The sequence below is a fragment of the Labrus mixtus genome, chromosome 4, assembly GCF_963584025.1.
Source record: "Labrus mixtus chromosome 4, fLabMix1.1, whole genome shotgun sequence".
In the NCBI taxonomy this organism is placed as follows: Eukaryota; Metazoa; Chordata; class Actinopteri; order Labriformes; family Labridae; genus Labrus; species Labrus mixtus.
In genome coordinates, this window is record NC_083615.1 from 13,146,475 (window position 1) to 13,153,021 (window position 6,547).

At 39.5% G+C, this 6,547-nt stretch overlaps 1 protein-coding gene across 1 annotated transcript in view; it reads left to right on the forward strand.

Annotated features, from left to right (window-relative positions):
- Positions 1 to 6,547, forward strand: part of snupn (snurportin 1) — a 66,434-nt gene that overhangs the window by 25,181 nt on the left and 34,706 nt on the right. The window lies entirely within an intron of this gene.

A 6,547-nucleotide genomic window follows, 5' to 3' on the forward strand; every position in this document is an offset into this window, starting at 1 on the left:
CCCCTGCAATTTCCACAGCTACCTTCGTGCCTGACTCATGCTATCTAAAGATCTCTGGATTTCACAATCCCTAAACTACTGGAGGAACAAGTCTTGTGCCATGTGACAACCTGAAACTGTTTAACATAGATACGACTCACACAAAACACATGCTTTACCTGTCCAGGCCTGTGGCAAGAAAAGGTTTAATCATTTTAAACACAGCAACACACGCATATACATTCACTGCATAATAAGACCTGCTTAAAATACCAGGATTAATGTATCACATGTTTTCCACCTGGCTACAAACTCTATAAGTGCAAAACTAGAGCACAGGGATTATGGTGTGTATAAAGTATGTTCTCAGCACTTTAAATCCACTTAAATGTGACAGCGCTGTGGAACAAGGGTAAATTAGTAGCCTATTTCCAAATGTCTTCTGAGGCCAAAAACCAGTCAGAGGAGTTTGTCACACCCTGAATTCTGATGTCACATTAACATTCCTACTCACTCCCAATCTTGATAGAAAGCTAACTGTGGTTTAGGACCATCAGCATGAATACAAAAGTGATCCAAACTCATGAATTTGGTAGATAAGTCCATAAAATCAGTTTCCCATCCATTGTCTGTTGTGCTGTTCCAGGCTGTACATCACTTTGACTTCTTGGCGCTCTGATTATACCTTCCTGCCAAATAATTGTTCTTAACGATTAATGCTGAGTCTATTTTAAGAACAAATGACTGTTTTTATGCACCAGCAAAATCAGGAACTTTCATAGTACATCCCCTCCTCTGCGGACCACCATGTTAGGATCGTTTTGGCAGCAAGTTCTGACTCCCGAGTTATCAAACATGGCAGCCATTGGTCATTCCCCTTACAAGTCCAATTTTTAAGATGTAGGTCCCTCTGTAGCATCATTCTAGACATTGTCCACTAGCTTATTGTTTGCTTGTTGAAGACAGTCGGCCCGCTATGGCTAAAGGGTACACTTGGATGGTGGTCAAGGGACAATGGATATTTCAAACAGACCCAGGACTTTCATCCAGGACAATTACGCTTATTTAAGGAGTGCAATGTGGGTAAGGTAGGTAATGAACATCTGTTGGTTACGTTATATTCTGTGAGTAGTTTTGTAAAGTACATTGGTGATATAACTAGCTTACTTATTTAAATTTAAGCCACTATCCTTTCCTCACCCTTACCTAAACCTTACTAACAGAGTTGTTTTTATTCCCTAAGATAACCTGATGCATTAATGTGTTATTGAGTGTTGCACATCCAAAAGTCATAAAATGTTAAATGTTTGTCAGGATTCTATCTGGTTGTACACATGTCACGTAGTCAAGGGTAATTCAAGAACAGCAGGAAGAAAAAGAACAGAAATGCCGGCACATATGCTCAATATCACAAAAAAAATTATTAAACTGCAACATTTAATTGATTAAGGATTCTTTATTCGGAAAATCTGACAGTATTTTGTATATTTATTGTAGCTACATTTGCTGCTTTGATCTGAAAGTTTTACCAGACACTACATATCTGCTAATGCAAACTTAAAAGCAGAGTCCAATGGGGGCGCAAAATTGGGGCCTTAGTGGTACCCGGTTAGTCATGTTTTAAGCTTTGGGAAACAGAGCAGACCCTTTTTACCAGGAATAAGATTATGTTGATTGCGGCTTGATTAACTTGTCAGGAAATCTACTTGAAACAGGACTACACCAGCAAAACATTTCACTGGGACTTTCCAGAAGAATGTGAAAGCATTTTGAGTCTAGCCCACTGGAATGTCCTCTTCAAAGACAGGCAAAGTGTTAGAGACCAGTCTAACTGGCTGTGAATTGGTGTTTAGGGTGTTTTCGGTTTTTGGCCTGTGTACTAGAAGTGGTTAAATGAACCTGAATACAAGATGATGATACAATCAAACATTAGTCAGAAAAATATCCAATGGATTTTTAACCTTTCACCTTAGGCTGTTGACACCTTTGATCTATACAGAACAGACAAATACTCAGTAATATGGTTTGTGTTCCTAAATTGGTGCTATACAAATTGATTGATTGATTGAAGTTGAATTTCCGGACCAGACAGACAAACCCCATTCAAAATGCCAGTTTTCAGCATAAGTTAACCGCCTGTTTACCACCTGGTACATAAAACGCTTTGATTACTTATTGTCTTCATTGGCACACACTGTACAGGGGGTCCATTTTTTTATAACTCTGTTTTGATTTCATGAAGGATACAAGTTGTGCATAGTTAGGCGCCTATCTGCTCCAGCCAACCTGTCATATGTTGGCCAAAAGTTAGGTTGAGACACCATTTCCAGCGTGGTGACCGCCACCAATCGTCTTCCAAAGCCCCCTGAAGCAACAGATGGTTGACGTCACTCAGGCTTCGTCCATTAATATTTACAGTCTATGGTATTACCCTAATCTGGAATTCCTAGTGTGTATAAGAAAGACCTTCAGTCACTTGAAATGCATTTTTCTAATGAGTCTGGGCAACAAGATACATCTGGAACTGGTCAGTCTCAAGTCTGGGTTGACCCCCCTTATCAGTCTACATGCCAAGGGCAATAAGACAGGAGGGTGAGGGGGGGCAGTCAGAACACAAGAGACAGAATTAGAGTTAGAGAGAGATAAGAGTAGAAACTACAGAAATTAGATTATTTCAGGTACATAACTTTGCCCCAATATGCTGTACCAGTTTATAACCATTGTTTGTTTGGTTTTTTTTTTGTTAGAATTACACAAAACGCTGGATTAAAACCGGGGGGGGGGGGGGGGGAATAATTACATTGAGACTTTAATAATTCTGTGACACCCTAACTTTTCAAACACTTTTGTGTTGTTCTTAGCTTTCAGCCTAAATTTCAAGTTTTTTGCACACATTTACATTTTATCAGCAAAAAGCTAAATTTTTGCTTTGTCATTGTGACTATGTTAGAATGCAGTTAGCTTTAATCACAAATCACAGCTGCAGTATCATGTTATTTTAGCTGGGGGGGTTTTTTGTTCATTTTTGTTCGGGTACGTTTACTCAAGAAAATATCCAAGTGTTTTGAAAAATGATCACCATATGTTGTAAAGACACACTTCAGCACTAACTGTGGCCATGTTTTCATTAGCTTCAATCCATTTTGCCTCTGTGTGCTTCTTGTTGGCATCTGTAAATTAAACTATTAGCTGACATGTCAAACAGACTGAATGTTCGGGAAAAAGACTTTAACTTGGTACATCTGTTAACTGCCGGCCTACTGATTGTTGTCCGAGAGCTTTGATTCAGCTAAAGAATGTCTTTTTCAAGCTTAGAAAAATATGACTTAGTCTTTCCTTTCTTCCACTTAGTAAATAAATATTCACATTTTCTAGAGAAGTTTCAAAATGTGATTCTTGAAGCAACTAGGTTAGAAAGGACTGACTTTTTATCTCAGTGGGTTTTTCATATTTCACAACAATTTTGTCTCTTTCAGTATTAATACTCTCACCAATTACTCTGAAATTAAGTTGACAGTTGGCAAACATAATACAGTAAGACTTAATTACAGAATGACTATATTGGTAATCCAGTGAAGGGGCCATTATCACCCCTAAAGACCTGCAGTGACATAATTCCTCTCCCAAATTAACTAAATGGAGCCACAAATCTGGTTTGAATGATGGCTTTGGGTCCTGTTGTGGCATTTTCCCCAGGAGCAAACAGCAGGAGGAGGAGGAGGAGGCATAGGGAATACCAAACCCACCATGTGTGTTGATCCAACCATCTGTTGCCTTTGTTTCCCTTTGGTTGCATTGGGCTGAGGACGCTGTAATCCTCTGCACCGTGGAGGTCAAGTCCATGTCAACAGAAATCGTCCAGGAGTGAGACGGCAAGTTTGTCTGGACATAAATGAAGGTGGTAGCAATGATGAATACAAATGACTGAGACATTTGAGATTGAACACTTCTGTTTATGCTGTTACTGTTAATGTTGCCAGCTGCAAAGCTAAAGGGAACTAAACACATTAGCTGCTGTCCTCTGAAGTTCAGAGTCAGACTGACTTATTTTTCATTAAGGGAAACAAATGAGGACTCTGGGTACGCTGTGTCCTCTGAGGTATCCTGTCCAGGCAACTGGAGGTGCAGTTTTCTACCATAGAAACCTCTCCTTTCCTTCACTCAGCATCTTGTTTTTTTCCCCCTTCTTTTATAGACATCTGCTGGCACTTTAAGCCATAACTCCTTTACCATGTGCCCCTGCAGCAGCACTGCAAAACCAGGAAGAAATCCATGCTTTTTCCCCTTAGACCAGCCAAGCTGAGCTGATTTGGAAAGCATGAAAAGGTGTTAAGAATGTGCAAAGTAATGTAAATGTGACTCTCAAAGCATGACCGGACTAGTAGCAACAGGTACATTACGTGTGATAATTGAAACACAGCTTTGCCTACAAACATTTTTTTTTTTTTTTTTACAGTCCAGCATTCATTTGCACCACTTTGGATCCTTTCCAACAACTGTTCTCTTTTCCTAGAAAAGAGGTAGTTAGTTTCTGCAGGCTTCAGCTGTGTCTGATGGAAAAAGGCTAAAAGAAGGCAAAGTTTACCCGTTTTTTTTTAATCTCCCTAACTTCCTCGCTCACACAAATTAGCTTGCTGCTAGAAGTGCACTGTAAGCATTACTTTGGCAATACCTCAAGGATTTGGAACTTATTTCCGAGGTGTCATTTTACTGCCATTGAGAGCCCCTCTAATACTCTGCGGTGTTCAGAAGTGTGGCAGAAAGACTTAATTTGTCTGAAATAACTCTTAAAACCTGATTTCAGCACTCAAATTAACCTGGTAGTTTTACGTTTCGTATTTAGACTTCCATTCCTCCGTCAGTCTTGGTTTTTCTAGTTAACTTGATGATGTCTCCTGCTGGCACATATCATGAAGGTGACATCACCTCAATGCTCCAGTTGCAAACCAAAACCTGAGAGAGCCCAAAGTATTAGCATCAGAGCCAGGCAGTGAGTTCAAACAGAAACATCTGGATTCTCTTCTCTTTTCAAGTTGAAACGATTGCAAGTCATCAAGTGCATCTGTAATGTACGCTGATATTTCATTCCTGACAGACAACCGTGATTCCTTAGCATCCAAACTTGTCAACGCAAAGGAGTTATTCCTACAAAGCAACAACATTTTAATTGTTTAAACACCTGTTGTCTGGAGGGAAACAGAAGAGGGAGCTCGGTATTCAGAATCTCAGAGCGAACACCTCATTCACTTTTAACAACAAAGCTGTTGATTTGAGCCTCGCAAATGAAGTGTTTGCTTCCGAAACATCTGGAACACGTTAAAGACAAAGGTGTTTGTTTCACTTTAATAGGTTGGACTACGCTCATGTTTAGCATCCATTAGGTGTCTCCAAGAATTTATCCAATCCAAACTAATTTCAAGTAACTTTCAATAAAACTTTCCCTGACCAAAAGTTTATATCGGGATTGGCATTAGCTTAAAAAAACAATCCACAGATCCTGTTGTTGGAGGGGTTTCCTATACCTCTTTGGATTTTTAGACAAAAAGGGAAAGAAAATGTTGCAGCTAAGTCGAGAAAAGTGAAGACAAAAAGTATGCGAAAAAGAATTTAAAGCCATGCTAGAGACTGCTGTTATAAGCTAATTGATGATGTCAGCATGCTAATAACCAAAACTGTGTCCTCATTCAAGGGTAGCGTCCTTTGAAGGACCCAGCATACGTAGGACTTGAACTTAAATTAGGTGGTCTTGCCCATGGAGGATTTGCCATTTGTGTTAGCTGATCCCACACCTTACCCCTTTGTTCCTCTAGTGCCTCTACTGTCGCCTAGCAAGCTTGACAGCTTTGTGAGAACTAGCTAACATAACGTAACTTTACCTAATTTTTTAACAATAATTCACAGTTTCAAAGGGCTTTCTGTTTTACATCTGAATCACCAGGTTTTGAAACCAGTTACTTACATAAAAGTGTAATCGTCAGCTGCTTGAAAACCCTCCATTCGTTGAATCAGGATGCATTGAGGTGCTCCACAATGAATCCTTCATGGCCCGGGAGAAGTAGGACTCATTGGTCAGCATTTGAAAGAGCCTTTTTAGTTTGAATGAGCAAACTGTGTATCCAATCAGTCTTCAAATGCATCCCTTGAATTGAGACACAACAATGTTTAGCTTGTTAGCACGCTAACTTTTGCTGGTCAGAACTAAACAGCTGTGGTGCCGTCAATGCAGAGCTACATTTACCTTAAAGTTGTGTTTTGTTCCATGAAGCTAACACTGTTTGTTTGAAGGCAGCGGAAGTACATTTTAGGAAATATGATTAGCTTTGCATTAGCTATTTTCAGAGATGTAAGTGTACATTTTGGCCCCTTTATTGTTACAAATTTTAAGTAAACACATAATTCATCCTCCATGAACCTTATATATCTGTGTTAAAATTCACACCAATCAATGCAGTGGTTTTCTAGATTGTTCACTCATGACCAAAACTTTTAACCTCCATATTGGAAAGTGAGGAGAAGCACAGGGATTACCGTCCTCAGTAACTTGCGGGAGACATGAATGTTTGTACCT